The 22,187-nt window shown below is 48.4% G+C and overlaps 1 protein-coding gene across 3 annotated transcripts in view; it reads right to left on the bottom strand.

Moving 5' to 3' along the window:
* Nucleotides 1-22,187, bottom strand: part of LOC149335378 (galactose-3-O-sulfotransferase 2-like) — an 87,073-nt gene that overhangs the window by 37,791 nt on the left and 27,095 nt on the right. The window contains exon 1 of one of the 3 annotated variants that reach the window (XM_089552075.1): nucleotides 20,253-20,417. The exons of the other annotated variants lie outside the window; for them this stretch is intronic. The gene's annotated coding sequence lies outside the window, so the exon portion shown is untranslated. Of the gene's footprint in view, nucleotides 1-20,252; nucleotides 20,418-22,187 lie in introns of those variants that run through there. 3 annotated transcript variants of the gene reach the window in all.

Genomic DNA, 22,187 nt, shown 5'->3' with positions numbered 1-22,187 from the left:
GCGGCTTCCTTGCGGCAAAGGCGTTCTTTTTCAACCCTAACGGCCTTCTCCTTGCGTTCCCTTTCAACCCTGTCGGCCTCCTCCTTAGCGTTCCTGATTCCCTCCTGAATGAGTTCCCAGGTCTCCCAAATTTTGTCACCCTGCTCCTTAGCACCACATTCCTTAATAGCCTCAATCAGCTGCGGCTTTCTGTGACTCTTCCTGGCCTCAATACCCAGCTTTTCACACAGCAACATCAACTCTGGCTTCTTTAGCTTGCTCAAATCCATGGCAATTCTCGAACGAGGACTTTCAAAAAATAAGCTGCTACGTGAAATGCTTAAGCGAGCACGTGCAGAAAAACAATCTACAGGAAGTGATAAATTTCCAGAGTTATCAAGCCTGGCAGATTCTTAAAGAAAGTCAAGCGCTCACCACTGCTGAAGCCAGGACCAAGCGTGGAAGATCCCACCGCTGCCACCAGTTGATATATTTGTCGAAGCTAGAAGCGTGTCCCACCAGGCATCGGGTCCAGGAGCACCGCCGCAATGCCGAAGGAGGAAGGAACGTGGGCCGGAGACGTAGGGGAAGATGTAGGGGAAGAGAAGGAAAAACTGTAATTACATTATTTACATTATTTACATAGAGCGGGACTGAGAATGGCTCTCAGTGGAAGGGCAACGTCTTCGTCAACCGTAGTCGACTGGAGCTAGCAGGCTTCTCTCGGCCACACTCACGGCCGAGTTAAATATCGTCCGGTTTCCCCAGATCCCTGGCTGGGGAAAAATGGTCGACGAGCACTGTCCAATCGGATGGACCGAAGGGGACCTCCTTGTTACCGCCCACGGCTGGGCAGGTGCGAGCTTGTCCACTCTGTCGCAGCTGGGTCGAAGAGAGGGGAAGATTGCTGACTCATCCAGCCCCGCGGGGAAAGGAATCTCCTGAAGTCTTTCAGCAGGGGAATGAACTTGCCTCCCCGCCGATTGCCCAGAACGCGAGTCGGGGACACAGAATTCTTCAATTATCCGCCAGCGTGACGGCGCCGCCAGGTCGCCTCCGCATTCACGGTGGTTGCTCGGACAATAGCTCCTGGGCCTCGCCTGCCTTCGTCGCCGCTGCACTCCGTTCAAGGAATTTCGCTGGGGTTTTGGCTGACAATGGCCTTTGACATCCCTGCCACACTAATCCGCTGAGGCTCGGAGGGGCATTCCAAGCTTCTCACTTCCCATGGTCGTCGCGAGGTTGTCGACCTTGGCGATTGTTCACGGTAGCGGCTTGATCGGGCCCACGTGGTCCGAAGTGGACACAGGTGTGACGGGAACACACAAAGAGAACCGTCATTTTTCATTTCTTGACTTGGTCAGTGACCCAATTTTCCTTTGTGAATAAATAACACAAAGGGAGTTAAAGGGGGGGGGGGGTAGAAACACAACAGTACCAAAGCTTTCCAATTACACAAACCATTTTCTCAACGCTATCTAAAAGTATCCTCTGACTAAAACCCAGAATGTCGTATGATCACTCTGCGAAATGCAGAGTTTGAGGAGAGACGAAGATTTTTCAACAGACGGATTGATATTATCAGCACAGCTGGGCAGATCTATAATTAATTAAATGAGCTTTACTACACCTGCGGTTTCATTGTTTTATAAGAAGGTAAATTTAGCTGATTTTAATTCGGCTGCATTGATATCTTTTTTTCTCAATAAATGTAGCCGTTTTCTACGTTTCTGCGTTATGGAGTACAGCAAAGACTAAGTGTTGGAACCGAAACTTTCAACCTACGTTTTCATTACTCGGGCATTGCAGGGCATTGCATAAAGGCGAGATGCGAAAACCTAAAAAACAGGGGTTGTGCATTGTATACTAAATGAAGAAAGGCAACATGTGCACGAACTTTACACAGAAGTTTCATTGGAGGAAAGCACGCAGGGGGAACGTGGCTCCTTTCATTCACACATGTTTACTGCTCAAGCCCGCAGTTCATATTCCGTCTAAATTTGTTTTCTCAAATTTCTAGTACTTACAGCCCACCTCGCCCATTCAGTTACTCATCTATTTCACAGAAATTCAATTCGCTGTTGTACTTGTATTATTCGCGGTGTTCGCCACACATACATTCATGATCCGCTTAAGCACTCACTTTCTTTATAAGTCAGTCTCCTGCTGCCGGATGACATGTGCTCGGGCCACGTCCTGTTGCGCCGATGCATAGGGGAGCCGTGGGCACCACAAAGCATAGATAATTAGGAGCACACGGCGCACAACCGTCAAGATTAGCATTATCTTCCTCAAGGGCATACCTCCGGCCAATGGTCATACCTTATGGGCACAGCGCCAGTCTTTGAGAAGTATGGAAGCCTCGACCTGCAGCTATGCCTAACATACAGCGACAGCTGCTGGTATGTACAGTCGAGGACAGAAGTCTCTGGACCACGTGCTGCGTAAAAGAAACCGATAACTCTATCATTAGCCGCTGGCTAGAGACCACTCTTCTGGAGGCGAAAGCTAAAATCCGGTTCTTTCACCTCCACAAGTGTGGTCTCCAGCTGGCGGGTAATATTAGAGCCATCGGCTTTGTTTCCGGAGCACATGGACCAGAGACTTTTGTCCCCGACTGTACAGACAAGCAGCCGCCGCCGTATGTAAGGCATGAATTTAATATCATTAGACACGCCCGCAGCTTTTGACAGTGCTCCGCAGACAAAAAAAAATGGCGGCCGGTGTGACTTCAGTGAATAATCTCTATAGCCCACGCGCAACCGCAGACACCATGCCATAAAGACCTATATAACATACCGTACCGTACTGGTTTAGCATGTGAAACCCCATAAGCGATTTACACGTGCATAGCCCTCAGTTGCAAGAAATCGATACGTCAGGATTATAGTCCAGCTTTGCACAACCACCACGACGGACCCACACGAAAGCATTAGGATGTTTCCGAACAAAGTGGTGATATTGTCGAGACTATAGAAATACTGCGCACAGAACGACCTTGGCAGAAGCCGTAACCGTATACATGCGGCTTGTCGTAATCGCTCTATCACCGTGTCTTGCGACAGTATACGTGGAGGGGGCGATGCGCCTATTACGCCAGATAGCCGTCGCTCCTTGCCTGCCGTGCGGTTGCGCTCAGTGTAGCGTGGAAATCGCGTTAAGCTCAGGTACTGAAGCGGCAGTAATCGGAGGGGAGAGACCAAAACACGACCCTCGATCCCAGTCCGAACATTGCGCTCCACCCTGTGTACCGCCAGAGAATCCGAGACTGGCGGTTTTTTCGGGGAAACCTTCAAGGTCGTCTGCGTCGTGAGCTGCGCATCACGGAGACCATCGTCCGAACCTTTTGCTTTTAATACACTAGCAGGCTTTCCCAATTGCGCACTGAACGTCACAAGCGTCTTTCTGATGTCTGTGGAGTTCGGCTCAGTAATCTAGCAGCTATAGCCACTCCAGCTCAGCCTTATCCTATTGGTCGACGTTAAATCAAGTGATGCCGTTCAATGACGAATAGTCTGCTGCCGCTATAGGTGGCTGCAGATACTACAAAAAAAAATTACACAGACTGTTTGCTACATTCGAATCAGTGCGAAAGTAGGTGTAAGGCCGCTGCTCAATTCCAGTTGCAACTACTGTGTAGGGCGCTGCCCTCGCGGCGGTGGCTGTCCATTGTGAACGACAGCACCGCCGCTACCTTCAGGGCGCCCCCCACCCCTATCCCCCCTTATGCATACGCTAACGTCGGAAAGGCGCCCGATGGGTCAACGCTCATTTCCAGCTACCACGGTGCAGGGCGCTGCCCCCGCGGAAGGGGCTGTCCATTATGAACGAAAGCCCCTCCAAGCACAGTGCAGTAGGGAGTTGGTCTTTTGACGCACTGCTATCTTCACGGTGTCTCTATCAATTTGTGGGGGAAAACAGGAACCCTTTCGTAGCTGGTTTGCCGAGCCAACAAGAAAGAGAGCCCAGGAAAGGACGATTAGAGCGTTTTTTTGGCGACGTGGGGAACGACATGCATTCCTCACTTTTATCCGCCCGCTCATCGATCACCCTTGTCCGAGCGCCCCACCGTCTGTGCCGTACAGGCTTCTCTCTCATCTGTTGTTTGCATATGACAAGCACTGAGGGGGTACGCATCTGTACCAAGATCTTGACTTGCAGGGCGAGTGGAGAGGGGGGCGGCGGTGTGCTTGGGACAGGTCGGAAGGAGAGCTCCAACGGGAGAGGATGTGCATGCTCTTTCCGACGAGGGAGTGGTGTTGTATTTGTTCTTTATTTTTGTTTTCTTAGCGAGACCCTGGGTTTGAGGCTGAGCTCAACCCACGGGGTAGGTCAATGATTGGAGAATTGATGTTTGGGGCGGGCCACTGAAAATCACCGCCCCATTTCTTTCTTTGTTACGGTTATAAAAACCGAAGTGGACGGATGGAGTCCAGCCTGAGCTGGGGCTCCATGCTTAGCATATAACGTTCTGCTTCTTAGGCTCTAGCCTGCTAGGTAGAAGAGTAAAGTTGCGCAACGTTTGTTTTTCTTGTTAACTCATTTCTGCTGTTTCCAGTTTTGCTCCTTGTACATGTTTACTGTAAATATATGTTCCTCCATCTGCCATCGTCTTGAAGAATGCCTCCTGGTCTTCCTGCACGCCGAATTAACTAGAGGAAGGGTTTGGAAACCTTCCTGTGAAGAAACGAACAACTTTACTGTAGGGATTTTCGCTACGTATAAGACGACGATAAGTGGGCAGTGCCGCGGGACGGAGCGCTCACGCTAGGCGAACAGGCAACGCGACAGCGAATGGTTTTGCTCGGGGTTGATACCCATCGGATTAGTGGTTATCCACTAATATTTTCTTGTGACCCGGGTTATGGCTCCTGGAAACCCGAGCTGGCTTACCCTTTCGTAATGCGTGTATCGTTTATATTCGATTAAGCGGAAACGGCACCCTACTGCGTGCACCGACGATTGCAAAATAATGAGCGAGTTGCATTAGGCTACTTTCGTTACACACCCATCGAAGCGGAAGGCCATTGTTCAGAAAGCACACCTCCGATACGATGGCGCGTATGCTGAACTTAGCGCAATATCATTCCGGGGCTAGTGAGGCATAAACAAGGAGCGAGGATGACGTATCGTGACGACAGTGAAGTACACAACACGTTCCGCTATACGACGACGCTCTATATATAGCAACAAAACCTCGAGCAGTATATCGTTGCAGATTCGACAGCCTGTTGCATCACTGCCGTATCGAGCACCCTCTCAATGCATGCTCTCGTAACCGGGGTCGCTTTGAATGCCCGCCCAAAACGCAAGCGAGCGGATATACAAGGTATGGCACGCAGTAATGTTAGTGGGCATGCTTGGCAATGCATTCGTCCGATCGGTACGTACGCCGTTCTCATTTGCGGAGCTAATTATGAAAGCATCGAGGGAATCGTCGTCTGCCGGTGTCGGCGCATACCGGCGCTCGATTTTGACGCTGTAGAATAATAGTGCACGTTGCTGCATGCATTTCCTTTGTTTGCGACAAGATGTGTCCCTGTTTGCGGTATCCGCGGACCACGAACAACGATTGCACGCAGCGTGCCAAGGACGTCGGTCATCCGTGGAGCGGCGCGCGCATCTACTTCTACGTATATGCCGCTGTGGTGTAGGGTTCGAGAACAGATGTCAAATAAGTGGCAAACGATCTCATGGCGGGGTAAGAACAGTGTCGGTTACCAGGAAAAATCAGTCATTCGATTCAAGAATTATTAGACTCAGTTACGTGGGTTAATATAAAGGAGTGCAACAGGATATTTCGTCTATTTCGTTATTGCGCTCTTTTTTCATAGATCTTTGCTCAATGCAAGCTTTTAACTTAATACGTCCTGGCCTGGCCCCTGAGGGACAAAGAAATATGACTTAGACATAAGATGTTCACACTGCGACGTTTCATGGGGAGTAATGAATGACAAGGTTGCCCGTAAGGCAGGTGTGGTCACCAGTCGTGACCTAGGCAACCGCGATAAACCACTGCACACAAGTCAAGGCCTCGAAAAATCCCGGGGTTGTAGCCCCTGGTCCCGTGGTGACAGCTATGACTTGCACAGAGCGCTGCTCAGTGAAACAGAAGTGACGTTTCCTAGAGAAAGAGAGAAGACAGCAAAGCGTAGACGGGTTATTCGGGCTAGTAATAGTAGAATCACTTTATTTGGTCCCTAAGTATTAGGAATCATTACTATACATGTGCAGGGGGTGGTATAAGAACAAAGAAAGATTGAAGGAAGGATTACCTCTTGGCTTAAGGTATTACAGAAGCTTGATGTGCCGAATACAACTGATTCGAAGGCCCCAAGTCCTTTGCCTTCGTAAGCCTCGTTAACATGAATGCGACAGTAACGCGTCGTATCCACTTTCTGGCGTATCACACTCTGCCATTTCGTCTCCATCGAAATGCGACCTCCGCGGCCGAGATGGAACCCTCGTATTTGGAGTCAACAACCGAACGCCGTAACCACTGAGCCACCGCGGCGACTGTATCGCACTCATGTAAACGAAGATAATGCGCCAGAAGAGCGCGACGCGCTAATCCGCCAGGTGGTGGTAGATCGAGAAGCGCAAGTCGACTTCGAAGTCGAAGATAGGAAATGCGATGCGCTACTGCTGCATTCATGTAAACGCTGCTATAAAGGGCAGAGCCTCAAAACGGTTCAATGTCCAGAAGAACAAGTTGCTGGGCTAGTTGGTGCTGTTGCATCGTGGTGGAGCAGCGCAAAGGACGGGACACAAGCGCCTGTGTACGTCCTTCCTTGTTTCTTGTGTCCCGTCCTTTGCGCTGCTCCACCACGGTTCAATGTCGCCCGCAACACAAGACGCATTGCGTTAGACAAAGTGGGAGGTCTCTGAAGTATAGAAGAGGCAGTAATAAAAAATTACCACGAGCCAGACCCGAAAAATTAGCTGCGAGGCTCAGCGTATTGGGAAGCTCCGCATTAATTTCGACCACGCCCATGAGGTTCTATACGCGCGACTAAATCTCAATCAACAGGGCGTTTCTTTCATTTCACCTGCATCAAAACGCCGCCATTACGGCTGTGATCGAACCTGCAACCTCGCGATGCGTAGCGGAACGCCGTGTATATCTACAACCCACCCCTATATATGACGTTGGTAAACAAATAAACACAGACAATCGCTGTCAGAAGGCGCGCCGAAATTCACTTTAGATCACCACAAAGGCAAAGTCATGTACGGCCCCGATTATTATCGAAATGGTGTAATAATTTAACCCACATGGATCAGACGGTAAAAGAAGGTACAACGGGAGATTCTTCGTTAGCCAGGCACGTTGACGCGTCGGTCAGTCTCAGTTCTCCATTGTCAACAGAGAACGGATTCGAAATTATATAATCTGGCCTGCACAGCAAACTCCTCTCAAAACTCTGGGCCCCAAACTAGACACTTTCGCTTAAAGGTATCGAACGCTCCCTAACGAAAGTGCTAAGTCAGAAGTCGAGGCAATTGATACATGCTTGAACTGCACAATAAAAACAGCCTGCACGGAGATAGAAGACATGAAAATCGCTCTGTCGCTTCTGAATGCTCTCTCTATGTGCGCTGTTCTCCGTAGGTCAAGTTTCGCTGGTGACTGAAACGCTCGTTTCTTGAAACGACTTTGTACTAGAGCTGAAATTTCTTTCTATCGAGCCGATTCCCACAACCCCTTCTCGTCTTCCTGCTTCCGTTATTAATAAGCCCCTCCCTCCATTTCCCTATACACACAGTCAAGCGGCACACACAAACAAGAGCGCAGTGGTGTTGGTAACGGTATGGAGTGTATGCGGTCGAAGACAACGGAATTATCCTCTTTCTAAAGCGAACCTTCCTACCTCCAATTAAGTAACTTCTTAATGATTAACAATCGCAAAAGAAAATACATGATGCCGCTGTTATATGATACATTAAAGGCGCAGTAACTGTCGCCGTGCCGCGAGGGAAGGAATGAAAGAATGAGTGAAAGGAGGAAGAGAGAAAGAGGCGCCGCAGTGGAGGGCCTGTTGTGCCCGGGCAGCGATTTCAACAAGACGTTTGGCTTCTGCAGCGCTGCAGTAAACAGCCTCTTGCACAGCGGTTTGACTCAAGCCTGCACGTTTCGTGGGCTTATGGTTGTCTGCGCGTTCTCGACCAGAAAGAGAATCCGATCAGTCGCACAAGAACTTTGTTAACGCCGTGAATTCGGACTGCACTGTTCTGTTTCGTTCGCGCCAGGGCCAAGAAGCGACTCCGGGACCATATTCACAGGGGCAGAAGGAACGCGAACGGCGATGCGGCCCGTAAACAAACCCGCGTCAATCTGCCCTTTGAGCCTCGGCGGTCCTCGTGACCCTCTCCCACGGCTAGGTAATCTGAGGTGATAGCATAGGGAAGATGTGGGAGGACCTGGGGAACTTTGGCTCTACTTATAGAAAGCACCACTCTCTTGTCCAAAACGCGCAAGATGTAACCTTTTGCATGTAAAGCTATTCGTCTTCCCACATCACCGCATCTTCGTTTCCTCGCGCGCGACGCCAAGCCGGCGGCGTCCATATCGCTAACCAAGTCCCAACAGGCCCCGGGTTAATTTCAACCGCCAGCGGATTATTTAACGTGCACAGATATCGCACAGCACATATACGTACGTCTTTTGCGCTTCGCTTTTATAGAAACACGGCGTCCGCGGCCGGGTTTCGACCTCTCGACTCTGTAACGCAGCAGGCGAACACCGTAACCACCCAGCCAAAGCTGCGAGTAACGGACAAAAACAACGAACGTCGCGTTCCGCTGCGCCGCGTGTCGTCGGGTCGCGTCGCGTTTTCGCACCGAGCCGCTTTAACACGCCCGGCACACGCAGATCTGCCTATCGCTGCCTACATCGTGGCACGCATGCCTGCGCTTTAGCGCCGCCGATTGCAGTAACCGCACCCGCGCCATGCGCACGCGCGCACAGGCATGTCATGCACACGTGCACCATACACACAACGCGCGCTCGCATGCAAGTCCGTGCAACACTTTCGCGCTAAGCCTAATCAGCGAACGAAGTGCATCTCCTTCCTTCTGCCTTCTTTCAACGGAGTGGCGGCGGCGCCGACATCCGGTGACAACCACCCACTCCAGCCATGCCCCTCTTCTTGCGGGGAGCGGAAGGAATTCCAGATAGCGGGCCGCCCGCGCGCTCGGCTGGCTCCGGATGGCGCAAGGCACGCCCACTGGCACCGGCGGCGGAGACAGCAAAGCAGGCCGAGAGAGGACAGATCCTCGTAGAAACAGCGTAGCCGTCTCAGCGTGTGTACGTGTGCCGTGCACGTCTCTATGCGCGTGTGTGTGCACTGCACAGACGCGGCTCCGATGAGAGGAGCGGGCTAGGCGTACGCGGCGAGATTGGGACAGGGACAGACAGGCAGAGAGATAGGCAGATGGCGTCCGGCCGCTGAGCCCGGCCAAGGACGCGGGAGCGAATCCCGGCCGCGGCGGCCGCATTTCGATCGGGGAGAAATGAAAAAAGAAACAAAAAAACGGCCCGTGTACCGAGACTTCACCGAACCCCTTTACTTTCATAGCCTGCAGTGTTGGTTTGGCGTGCTCAAAAATCCACCAATCAGAGGAAGAAACAAGCAGGGCACTTCGTTTAAGAATGGGTTAACTCGAAAGAACTCTGCCAGTTCAAAGTGCACGAATCCTACCATTAGGCGCGGAATTGCTATTCGTTTTAATACCAACAAGCGCATAACGGTTAAGCCTGTTTCACATGCCAGCGAAAATGCTAGCGAATCCTGTCGCCGCGGCGGAAAAACCTGTTTTGAGTCGTCGCTGCGACGAGCAGCAAGGTTTCAACAAGTTGGAAATTTTCGCTGCGACGCGCCGCTCAATCGCTCAGTCGCTTGCATGTGAACCGGCCTTTAGGGCGAACTGGTAGAGCATCCGTGAATCCCTGTTTTCGCGCCTTGTTCCTCTCGCGTTTTCCGCTCTTTATTACTGACCATTAAGACAAGCACAAAGAGGAGAAACAATAGTAATTATTCCGTACCTTGTGCTGTAGCTGCACACGTTTAGAGGCTAATAGTACGTGAAGATCTCGTTGAAAACTTGCAAGCTATCAACCTGACTGGCTTCGGGGCCGTGTGGCGGGGCTCGCGACCTCTTTGAGGTTGGTGAGGTGCGGAGAGGTGCGGTTCCCCATGGGTGCGGGGAACCAAACTATCTCAACCTTGTTGTCCGATGAGCGTTTCAGATTCGTGATTATTCGGCAGGCTTCCACGGATATTCTCCCCTTAACGTAATTCTTTACGGCCGTGCGCAAGTCGCTGACAACGACCCCGCAATCGTGATCAGATATGGCGAGTGCGATGGCTGATTCCTCGGCCACTTCGGCGCGTAGGGACTTTACGCTGGCGGAGAATGGCAAGCGTTCCGGCAGTGTCGACGACCGCGACGGCGTACCGTCGATCGTCTTGATAATCAGCAGCGTCCACGAAGCGCGCTTCCCTCACTTTTCCGTAGACTCGGAGCAGGGCAGCTGCCCTGGCTTATAGACCTTATGCGAAATGTACTGCCATCTAGCGGTCGCCGCGCGCGATCCGCCATGTTGGAGGATAGGCGCCGGATTCACAGCACGTACTGGTACACGCTCGTCGCGCACGCTCGAGTTTCACCGTCCTCAGTATGCCCACATATTGCTTAGTGTCTTGCTGTACGCAGAAGGGTCACAAAGACGCCCAGGGAAAAAAGGCAAGAGCGCTTGATTTGAGCGCATTTCTATTTTTGGACTGCGATATCCCCGACATCGGCGATACAAATGTTGCAGTACCGTCGCTACATGTCGAGACGTCGCGAAACGCATTTCGTTATCGCCATGTAGCAAATGAAATTAGAAATAAGCTTTGTAGGCACGAAGAAAATATCACACAAAAGTAGTTTTTCTCCTGCGATTGCCCGTGAAGTGCTGCGATTATCGGCCTCACAAGAGAGTAATCGTGATCAGCTGTTCAGTGGTACGGGTCGCGCTTTGTCAGAACCATCGCTCCTAGCGTTATCCGCCGCAGCGGTTACACTCGTTAGTTTTTAGTGCGAATATTTGTTTCGACGGAAACACCAGCAAGGGTCAAGTGCCCGTGGCACGAAACGTTTGTGCTCTGCAAGTCAGTCAATTGTTTCTGTTAGACCAGGGAAAGGTGCCTATATTGTGGAGCGACGGCTTGATTGCATCATTGCATGTAGCGATTTCACTTAACCGACCGGTTTCCCCGAAACCGTGCGTTGTGTAAAAAGAAAAGAAAGGACTGTAAGGGAAGCCGCTCAAGCGGTACCATAGTTCCAACTAGTAGCGCGCGGGAATGCATAACGCGTGTAGAATACTCCAAAAATCTCAGTGCACAACTGCTTGCTCGTCGTGGTAAAGCCACAGACACTGCTGCATTCACGGGCTACGTGTTTTTGATGGCGATAGTCCAAGAATGGTAAACAGTTGTGTAGTGGGGTCGTGCGAGGACCTAGGGGTCTATGTGCCTGGTAATAATAATAACGTGTTTTCTTTCTCTGTCTAGGGCACTAGGGCAAACTAGGGGCTCTGGGCGCTAGAGCACTAGGGCAAACAAACAAATGCTGTATGAACTTTTCAAGGAAAATGAAAAGCGTCGCATGTTGACAGGCCACTTTTTTCGACACTGCCAACATGAGCGTGAAGTTCACTATCGTTCGCTTTCGGTGTCGACGCAACACACAGAAAACGCTACCACAACATCAGCAATTCAAGCGGCATGCCCGTTCGCAAAAAGTATCCAACCAAATAAAAACTGACTCAAACTAGACTGAAATGCGCACATTTTTAGCCGTAAACGAAAATTACACTTGCTTCGTACATTTCTTGGTGTTCAGCGTCGGCAAACTGACGTAGGACTCCGTGAAAAACTTCTATCTCCGTACCCAGTGGCGTTCGGAAAGTGTTCTGGACGCGTAGTAAGTGTCTGCGAAGTCGCTTGGAAACTTGGGCAGCAGAAACAGGTCGACTGACCATTCAGTCATGTTTACAGGCTCAAGTGACAGGAAATAATATTTTCGAGCCAGCACAGCAGTAAGGAAGCTAACGCAGGGCACGCCTAAATCCAGAGAGCAGAGGCGGAACGAGCTTCAGTCATCCTCCAACATGGCGGATTTCTGCTGGTTCTTCTTTTCTCCGATAGATGGCAGCAATTTTGCATAAGGTACGCCAGGAATTTAACGCCAGGATCAGTTACATAAACATGCAAGGGGGTAGAAAGAGAGCGAAATGGCTAGAAATAGAACAGCAGTTAAAGGACGAAGCAGTAGGTGTGTACGCTCTATGCGAGACACATCTGAGGGATCTAGAAGATCCACCTTTCATCGATGGCTATGTCTGGGAAGGGTGCAACAGAACAACAACGGAGAAGAAGGGAGGAGGAGTAGGTATGCTGATACATCAAGGAACAAATTGGCAAAGAATAAAATCAACTTGCAAAGAACATGTCTGGGTATCAGGTACAATTGCTGGCAAAAGGACATGGCTAGGGGTAGTTTATTTAGGGACCGGGGACAAATGCAGGCAAGAAAACAAGGATCTAGTTAAGTGCCTCAATGACGATATAAAGCAGATTGGAGACGGTGTCGATATTATTTTGCTTGGAGACATGAACGGCCACATCGAGGATCTGGATGGATACACAGATTGTAACGGGAAGTTAATGCTAGACTTGTGTGAGCGGCACAACTTAGTTATTGTCAATAGAGAAACTAAATGTGAGGGACAAATCACGTGGGAATCCCGTAACAGGCAAACAACCATTGACTACTGTCTAATGTCGCAGGGCATCTATAGCAAGCTCGCAATAATGGAAATAGACGAAGAGGGAAAGGACAGCCTAGGAAGTGATCATAAACGTATTAGTCTACAGTTGGGAGCCCTAGTCAAAAGAGAAATGCAACGAAGTCCAAAAGACAACGCAAAATTAAATGATGAACAAATAGCGCTAATATCAGCCGATATAGAAGAAATAATTGAGAAACGCCACATGGAAAATTGGGATTATAATCAGTTGGAACTGCTCATCGCTACAAAAATGAAACAAGTGAAAGGAGTTAACCGCTGGAGAGGAAAGAGGAAGCCACGAAGCTGGTGGAATATGGAAATTAAGGAGGCCATCGAACAACGACGGGTGGCTTCAAGGGAACACAGAGAAGCAAAGAGAACGCAGTTATCTGTAGAGGAAATAGGAAAAAAATGGGAATCTTATCGACAAAAGAAACAGCAAGTTCAGGTCCTAGTCCAGGCTAAAATAAAGCAGTCCTCTGATAAATGGCTGGCTGAAGTTCGCGAGGCAAATAAAGGGGGGCCAAGAAAATTCTGGAACCATATAAGCTGGTTGGGAAAAACAAATCAAAGAAAGCAGGAACAGATTATAGATGCTGAGGGAAAATGTTTGGAGGGAGACGATGCTGTGGACTACATTACGTCATTTATAGCTGCGTCTTTTAGCGACGCCAATGGGGTAATCTCCCCAAGTGAGGCGGCAACACAGGACAGCACAAAAGAGAACAGCTTAGAACTGACTAGTCTTAACTGGGAAAAGGCGGAAGCGAATATTCCTAAAACCACATCCGCAGGGATAGACGAAATTCCAATTAAGCTGATTAATGAACTTGGCCCAAGAAGCAAGGACGCGCTGATAAAAGCATTGGAGGCAGTCATAACAAATCAGCAAATTCCGCACAGCTGGAGACAGAGTAAAATGAATTTGATTTATAAAGGGAAAGGAGATAAGATGAACATAAAATCCTTCCGTCCGATTACGATAACATCTGTTATGTACAGGCTGGCAATGCAGGCGGTGAAATTAAAAATGCAGTCATGGGTAGAAGGGAATAGGATACTCGGAGAACTTCAGAATGGGTTCAGAAGGGGTAGGCGGTTAGATGATAGCCTGTTCGTGCTTACCCAATGCATAGAAATAGCTAAGGCGGAAAATAGACCTCTGTTTATAGCCTTTCTAGACATAAGCGGTGCATACGATAACGTGAACAGGGAACTCCTGTGGAGCATATTGAAAGATTTAGGTATTGGTGATGAGGTAATTGATTTTCTACAGGAAATCTACCGAGATAATGAAGTTGAAATTACATGGGAAGGGAAAAAAAGTACCACAACTGTAGGGGTGCACAAAGGATTAAGGCAAGGTTGCCCTCTATCACCGCTGCTGTTCATGCTTTACGTGATAAATATGGAAAGAAGGCTAGAAGAAAGTAATCTGGGTTATAATCTATCGTACAGATTAGGCGGAAATGTAGTTGAGCAGCGACTCCCGGGTTTAATGTATGCGGACGATATTGTACTGTTAGCAGATAGCCAGGAAGATTTACAAACTTTGGTTAATTGCTGTGGAGACGAAGGAGACGCTCTAGGATTCAGTTTTAGTGCAACTAAATCAGGTGTGATGATTTTTAACGATACAACTGATCAGGTGCTTACAATACAAGGCCACGAAATACCCAAAGTGGCCGAATACAAATACCTCGGGATATGGCTAAACGAAGGGCAGATATACACGGAAAAGCATGAACAGGCTCTTAGGGCAAAAGGACGAAGAGACGCCGGGATAATGAAACATAGGGCATTATGGGGGTACAACAAATATGAAGTACTAAGAGGTATTTGGAAAGGAATAATGGTGCCGGGACTTACTTTCGGCAATGCGGTTCTGTGCTTAAGGGCAGAAGTTCAGTCGAGATTAGACGTAAATCAGAGAGCTGTTGGAAGATTAGCACTAGGTGCCCACGGCAAAACCACAAACGAGGCAGTACAAGGGGATATGGGCTGGGCATCGTTTGAGGCACGGGAAGCTAAGAGTAAAATACTATATGAAGAACGCCTGAGGAAATTGGACGATAACAGATGGGCAGCTAAGGTATTTAAATATTTATACAGAAAGAACGTTGACTCACAGTGGCGGAAAAGAACTAGAAAACTAACCAGTAAGTATGCCGGTCATGAGGACGGAGAAAGAAAGAGCATTAAACGACAGGTTAAATACGCGGAAGTTAAAAATTGGATGAATTCAATGGAAAAGAAACATAGTGTAGAACTATATCGATTCTGGAAAAGGCAGATCAGGAAAGAATTTTTCTATGATAACTCAAGAGGCAGTGCCCTACTTTTTGAAGCTAGATCAGGGTGTCTTAGAACGCGCAGCTACAAAAAGAAATTTAACGAAGAAGATGACACATGTGCAGTGTGTGGTAGATCTGTGGAAACAATTGAACACCTCATAATCAAATGTGATGGTATCCATCCGGATGTCGATGCAGGCACAGTCACTCTTTCTGAGGCCCTAGGGTTTAAAGATAACAATGGTCATGTAAATAAATTTGCAGTGGAAGTCAGCAAAAAGCGATTGGAGGATTGGTGGTTGAAAAGCAGAGATGTGGCATAAGGTTAGAATAGTAGGAAACCGTAGGCAAAGTTGATGGAGAATCTTAATGAGAATTGCCAACACAGTAAACAAAAAAAATAATAAAGAAAAGCTGAGCATGGTGGCAATTGCCACCACCCCGTTTCAAAGGGGGCGCTCCTATCCATCCATCCATCCATCCATCCGTACAAGGTCAATTGAAATAGGTCGCGAAGCCGGAGCTCGAATGCGGTCCAGAGCCAAGTGCTAGCGACATCAAATTAGGGGTGGAACTAAAGCGCCAAAATGAAATGAGTGGACAAACACGACTAGAAGAGGAAAATAATTAGGACATATTTTGTGTTTCAAAAGCATTCAAAAACAATTGCAGTGATTCCTTTTTAAAATGTTTTAGTTGTGTGCATTTTGTTAGAAAGTATAGCGCTTGCTTAGTAAAAATTTATGACAGCGTTCGCTCAGAGTAGCGGCAATGGCAGCGGGACGATGCCAAGGTTGACGGTGCTCTGATGTAATACCCTGGTCATATCTTTTGACCATTCTGCTTGCTTTTGTTTGAAACTCGATTCTGCTAGCCCTACTTTTTCCTCGTTGCTTGTTGCTCGAGTTCTTGGTGTGCATCGTTCGTGTACAGTTTCCGCTTTTGCCTTTTGCCAGCGCTTCTGTTTAGTTTCGTTCCATTGGGTGCGGTTCTGTCGCTTTTGCCCCCATGGCGCCCCCGTACGCAAAAAAGAGGTGTGCGGTTGCACGATGTGCGAGCGATAACCTGTCTGGCGGCGTCACATTTCATCGCTTCAGCGCGACACCTGCGACATTCAGCGCGACACCTGAGGTGAGGACGAAGGAAAAAGGCACAACGAGAACTGACTACCTAAAAATAGCGTTGGTGGTCGGCACTCGTGTCTTCTTTCTTCGTTCTCGTGTCGGGTGTCGCGCTGAAGCGTCGCGGCGTTCAGCAGTTTATTTTTCCCGCCAAGCAGCACCTGACGCTGACGTCACGTACATGACGTCACTAAAACACGTGACTTCGACGTCGCGTTTTTGTTTTAATTATGACGTCAGTTTTTAGTTGTCCACGCATTTCGAAGACGGCGCTGGCTGCGCACCACAAGCCGCCATGTTTTGAACGTATGGGCTTCTATGGAGCCTACGCTACCATAGTACATCTACCTTGGGAGGTATTCACATGACGTCATCCGCAAGGGGCGCTAGCGGCCGGCGCGGCATTCGCCATGTTGGTGGCCGCGCGCGCGTCCGCCGCAGCCAGCCGCAGCGTTTAAAATAGCTGGTGTTGGGCGAAATGTGAGTGTATTTCGCGTCTCGCCGCAGATAATTTCTGTCCGACCCGCAACACCGCGTTACTGAGAGGGTGTTCCGGGAACTGCGCGAAGCAGATAAGAGCGGCCACGCTCGAAAGGTTCCACTTTGTGAAAAGGTCGGCCCGTAAGAAAGCGGAGGCGCCGGCGCAGTGTGAGACGTACAGGACTGCTGCCGCGCGTTGAATTCACCGGTATCGAGGCCCACTTTGTGCACGGCTTAAGTTTGCTGGCAGGCCAAGGAATTAAAGGATATAAACCTATGAGAGGGTGCAATTACTTGACAAGCGGGTGAGTCCAAGAGCCGTGCTGAGGGTGCGACGTCCGCGGTGCCGACGGCCGAAGTGCCGTTGTTGAATAGGTGAGTAATTCGAAGGGACTGTTCACTCAGCTGTAGCTTAACTTGTCATCTCTATCTGCTGAAAGTGACGTGTTACTACTGAATCTAGCGGAATTGCTGCACACTGCGTTGCTGCGAAAGCGCTAGACGTCTTGTGCATACGAAGCAGCGCTACGTAGCTACAATCAAAACTGCAAAACATTCTCGCTGTGTCTGCCGTTCGTGCTGCGAGCGCATGACAGTATTTGTTTGACCGATCTGTTGTGTAAATAAGGCAGCTATGACGCTTTGCCTTTCTGCTGAAAGACCGTCCGAGAGCAAAACGGTGGTTTGAGCTAGTTGGTACATCTTTAAAATTTCACCAGCGCTGCGACTAGGAACAAGAAACAGAGAAGGAAGACAAGGACAAGCGCTACTAACAACTAATCTGTGTTTTTTCAAATAAACTTTCAGTTGTTAGTAGTACCGTCTGAGAAGCGTCAGCAGTTCGCGGACTGCAGGCGCTTGAATTATCAATTTCTGCGGCGGCAGTTTTGGAATTTTGGCATTTAACCGTGCTGTTTATCCACGATGTGCCCGGCATGACTAGCTGACAGTTACCAACTGATATTAAAAGCTGCAAGTCGTGTACATTCTTGCGTGCAGCGCAGCCAGCCAGTTTTGCTGCCGAGTTGAGACATGGCGCAGAAGAATTCTGCTGCAAACTTCATGCACAATACGCGCTCCACAAATATAAGTGGTCGCTGATGTATTCAACAACGTTCAAATATGTTACGGATCACTAACAGTTCAGGGCGGGGACCTCACGGCGCACCGTGACACTGCGCGAGCTGGCCTGAAACGACCGCAAACATGGCGCGCTTGCCGCGACGATGCTCGCGCCGTCTGGTAGCGCGGCCTCAGTGAATACCTCCTATACGATAAATAAAAAAACAATAATACTGCCTCGACTGGGCAGAAACGTGGACGCTAACAAAGAGGGTTCAGCTTAAGTTAAGGAGAACGCAGCGAGCTATGGAAAGAAAAATGATAGGTGCAACGTTAAGAGATCGGAAGAGGGCGGAGTGGGCGAGGGAACAAACGCGGGTCAAGGACATCCTAGTCGAAATCAAGAGGAAGAAGTGGGCTTGTGCAGGGCATGTAATGCGAAGGCAAGATAACCGCTGGTCCTTAAGGGGTAACGGAGTGGATTCTAAGAGAAGGCGAGAGTAGCAGGGGGCGGCAGAAAGTTAAGTGGGCGGATGAAATTAAAAAGTTTGCGGGGATACGGTGGTCGCAGCTGGCAAAGGACAGGGTTAATTGGAGAGACATGGGAGAGGCCTTTGCCCTGCAGTGGGCGTAGTCAGGCTGATTATGATGATGATGGTGATGATGATGACTTGGATTCGAACCCGCCGCGGCGCGAACAGATCAGCTTCGCTGGCCACTGCAGGAGAGCACTATGCTGTCGCCGTAGCGGATTACGCATCGTATTAAATTGCAACACATTCTCGCGTTGTGCACTGCACGTCATCGTCTTCATCAACGCCCATCTTCGGCGCGAACAGATCAGATTAGAGCTAAACGCCTGAGCGTCATATCGTCGCCAGAGGTGCCGACGACCGAGCAAAGCAGAACCACGAGCCAACCAGGCTGAACACGTGCTTTCACACGTCTACTCGGTTCAGCTACGCTAAAACCCTACCACTTTTTTTGGTGCACGTGGGTCCAAACCGTCAGTTCGCATAAACAGGAAATTCGAGTTAACGCGATTCCTCTGTACAAGCATTCAAATACACTGGAGTCAAGCGTCCAGAGACAGATCTACAGTCAGATTTGAATACGTAATAACTGCTGCCATTGTTATTGTTACTTTCACGAAGGGAGTACCGGCAAAGAGGACGTACGAGGCATCCTTGTAATCTCCGAGAGTCGCAGTTTTCTATATTCACGCTCGAAGAAGGAAAGTGCATGCAATTGCATCACAGGCGGTGTCGTCACCAGAGTGACTACACTCAGAGGAAACGCGCAAGAAACATGGCGAAAGACATCTGGAAGAAGAAAAAAGGAACAATCTCACCTACGTCGCGTGACGAGAAAAGGAGAGGTAGGCTCGGGTACGTTGTAAAGCGGAATGAAGACTCACGCTCTAAGTCCCATGTTAGCTCGCTTAGCGCGCGGAGTGAGGCAGCTACAAAGTGGCCGAGATTATTCAGCGCACTGGCACATATCTCCATACACAAACCGGATAGTTGTTCGGGGGAAAAAACAGCCGTTTTCGCAATGAGAGAGAAACTAGTCGAGTTCTGGGTAACCATGCACTTCCATCTGTTATTCTGTGCGAAGGTGAGTGGTTGGTACGAAACGGGCGGCGCTTCACGGAACGAGAGATGTATACAGGCAGTTGCAATGTGATATAAAAAACAGCCAGTTTGAGCCCAATAACCATTTTCCATCCGTTATACTATACGAAGATGAGTTTAAGGGACAAAACGGTCGCTTCATAGAACGAGAGATCTATACAGGTGGCTGCAATGATATAACGAAGTGCCCACTTTGCACACAATAACCGTTTTCCATGCGTTATACTATACGAAGATGAGTTTAAGGGACATAACGGTCGCTTAGAGGAAAGAAAGGTGTATACAAGCAGGAGCAATGTGATATAGTACACATCTCAGTTTGCATACAGTAACCATGTTCCATCCGTTCTACTATGCGAAGATGAGTTTAAGGGAAAAAACGCTCGCTTCATGGAACGAGAGATGTCTTCATGGAATGAGAGATGCATACAGGTAGCTGCAATATCATATAGCGAACTGCTAACTATAGCGACTAGAATATAGTGTATGCTCACTTTGCACGAAATAACCATTTTACATCTGTTATACTATACGAATATGAGTTTAAGGAGCAAAACGGTCGCTTCATGGGACGAAAGACGTACACAGGCAGCTGAAATATGACATATTAAACAGCTCAGTTTGCACACAGTAACCATTTTCGCTGTTATTTCTGCACTGGCTATCAAAATGCGGTCCGGGACTCCTCGTTACTTGTCCACGGGAAAACTATATAGCCTAAAAATAAAAAGGAACAGCGCATGTCGTTCATAGTAATGGTACAGTCATTGGTTATAAGGGCTAACCTGTACACGTCAGGGCTTCGTCCACGGGCCTACACGAGGAAGGCAATAATATTCACCTAGCTTGACGTCAGTAGTCGAAAACGCAGCTACACGGACGGCTGCATAACGGTGTGAGGGAGGCTATTCCGACGATGTGCGCCCGACTGCGCACAGCCTTGAGGGGGCGATGCAAGGGAGAGATCAAGCCTTGGTGCGCGGTTCGTCGAGCGTATGCACTCTCGAGTGGTCTCGGCACTTTCAGGCCAAGTCTCACAGCTATAGACGACTGTATATGCCGCCTTTGTGACGAGCTCTAGCTATTTATCTTGTATATTTGTTATCTTATTACAAAGCAGGCGCGCTTCGCTACGCAGAGCAGCATGTTCATGGAAAAAGAGCTGCTGCTTAGTGCAGGGAATTTACTCATTCCTCTCCTTCTTGCTTTATTTTTTTTTTATGCAGGATGTGCACCGTGTGTATGCACGAACTGCAGGATGAAGTCGAGGTCTCTCTTACGTTGCGAGGATAACGCTTTATCTTTTTTTTGTTCGTTTGGTTTATTTAACGGGATTTTGTGGCAAGCTGCGCGCCGTGCGGGCAGACTTTTCCGGATGTACCTACACCGCTAAACAGGATGTTTCACTTAATTCGAACCAAGGATTTAAAAAAAAAAAAAAAACTGGGTGAAACCAAGTGCTAGTTGTTTCCCGTCGCGTGGCCTCCCTCGGAGTATTTTTAAATCTCGCTTAATTAGTTAATTAGCTGAGACTGATTATGCGAAATTTCTAATATTAATTTTGAGGTCACGTATGTTTCGTAAAGCAATAAGTTATAGAGGGGTTCAGAAAGAACCGATTCAGCTTTTGTAGCACCTTATCTCCTTCGTGGTCTCTTTTTTCCCCGGCATTTACCCACACGCAATCTCGAGTTTTGGAAAGTGCATTCCTTCCGGACTAATTATGGATTTCAGACACTAAAATATCGAATTCCTAATATACTAAACACATACCTAAAGGATAACATTGATATTCTTGATCTTAAGCCACATGAACTGAAATCTTTATTCTTGTAATGCACCATTTTTTTTTCTTTTTTGTTACCTTTGTGTGTTCTGTATATTTTTTACTTATACTTAAGCTTTGCCTAATTCAGTTGTCATGAATGCATACATTTGTGAATGCTTTCTTTGTTACGAACTATCAACCAATGTCGCCTTTATGTTGCTTTATTACATTTGTGCGGTCCTTTTTACCATTAATTTTTCTTTACAGTGTACTTACAGAGTTCAATGCTTCCTTGTTTGATATTAGTATCTAATCTTCCTCCTACGTAGGAACTTGTATTCACTTTTTTTTTCGCATAAAAGAACTGCGTTCAGTGTACATACCTTTCTTATCAATTTGTTAACAAGTGTATGCTTTTGGTGTGTGCAAGTCGTACATTTCTTTTCTTTTTTTTATTGTACGAGCAGTACATTCTATACTTTATCATATATATCTGTTTTTGTTTCTCTTATTTTTTTTCTGTTTTCTTCGATGTAAGATGTGTCGGGTTGTCGGCGTGTACTGCTGCTGCTTTGTAGGGGACGAGGACTTGTCAAGCTGCTATCGCAGCTTTTTGCCTCGCCTCCCCCATCTTTGATGGAAAATAAATGGAATAAATTAAAGGAAGCCCGGGAAATACAAAATAAAAAATGGAAAATCATAAAAATAAAAAAGGGGAAGCCACCTTGATATACGCGATTTCCCTGCTTTTTCTTCCTTTTTTCATTTGTCTTTGCGGTGGCTCAATTACAACCCCGCTCTGAATTGGTGGTCGGCGGTCTGCCTACCACTTCTCGCTGACCACGGCGCGCGCTTTCCGTGTTCAGGAAAAATGTGTTGACGCTCAAGCCTGTGCTGAGAGCGGCGTCAGCCGCGCACTTTGAGGCTGTGAGTATGCACACTTCGTTCGTTCAGAATGCGCCTGGCGGCGCTACAATACGATAGCGCAACAGCGCAATCACTTGTTCG

The sequence above is a fragment of the Amblyomma mixtum genome, chromosome 7, assembly GCF_055824585.1.
Source record: "Amblyomma mixtum isolate Tamu chromosome 7, ASM5582458v1, whole genome shotgun sequence".
NCBI classification, from domain to species: Eukaryota; Metazoa; Arthropoda; class Arachnida; order Ixodida; family Ixodidae; genus Amblyomma; species Amblyomma mixtum.
The sequence above is the reverse complement of the archived record's forward strand: the minus strand, read 5'-3'. Positions and strand labels throughout refer to the sequence as shown.